Below are 675 nucleotides of genomic sequence, written 5' to 3'. Positions count from 1 at the left end.
GGGAAAGGGGCCCGGCGGGGAAGCCCTGCCGTCCGCGGCCTGGCCTGCGCGGGGGACGGGAGCGCCCGGGGACGGGAGCGCGGGGACACCCCCCCCCCAGGGCCCACTAGGTGGGCACCCCGGAGAGGCGCACCCACCCCTTTGCTCTTCCAGAAACTGTGAGACCGTGCACTCGGTTCGGTCGTGTCTCCCCTCCGTCCGGCCCTCCCTCCCGGTTCCCCTGCTACCTGTCATGTCTGGTCGAATTACAATACAAATGCTCAGCTCCTGTCATTTATAAATGTGGAAGCCAGTAAACCCTGCCAACCGAAGCCAGGTGAAATTCATCTTTATTTGTTTAACCCAATAGGCCCAAAATGTGTTTTAAAATCAGTTTTTCAACATGTAATTAGCATAAAGATGTAAATGGAGAGCTCTTTCTCCTGTTTTTCAGGTTAGTTGAAATCCAGTGTGTTTTCATATCTACATTTGTGATTAGGCACATTTGCGAGTGCTCCAGAGAATGTCTCTGGCTAATGACTTACCAAACAGCGGAACAAGGCCTTAGTGGTTAGGTGCGAATTAGTGGTTTTTGTCAGGCCTGGTGGTGCTAAAGCCAAATGAAAGAGTGTAAATAATGGAAAAGAGAGAAATAGACTTCTCCCTCAGATGGAACCATCTCCACAAATTCTGATT

Source organism: Dipodomys ordii, unplaced genomic scaffold (genome assembly GCF_000151885.1).
Source record: "Dipodomys ordii isolate 6190 unplaced genomic scaffold, Dord_2.0 Scaffold41, whole genome shotgun sequence".
Taxonomy (NCBI): domain Eukaryota; kingdom Metazoa; phylum Chordata; class Mammalia; order Rodentia; family Heteromyidae; genus Dipodomys; species Dipodomys ordii.
Note: the sequence above shows the minus strand (reverse complement) of the source record.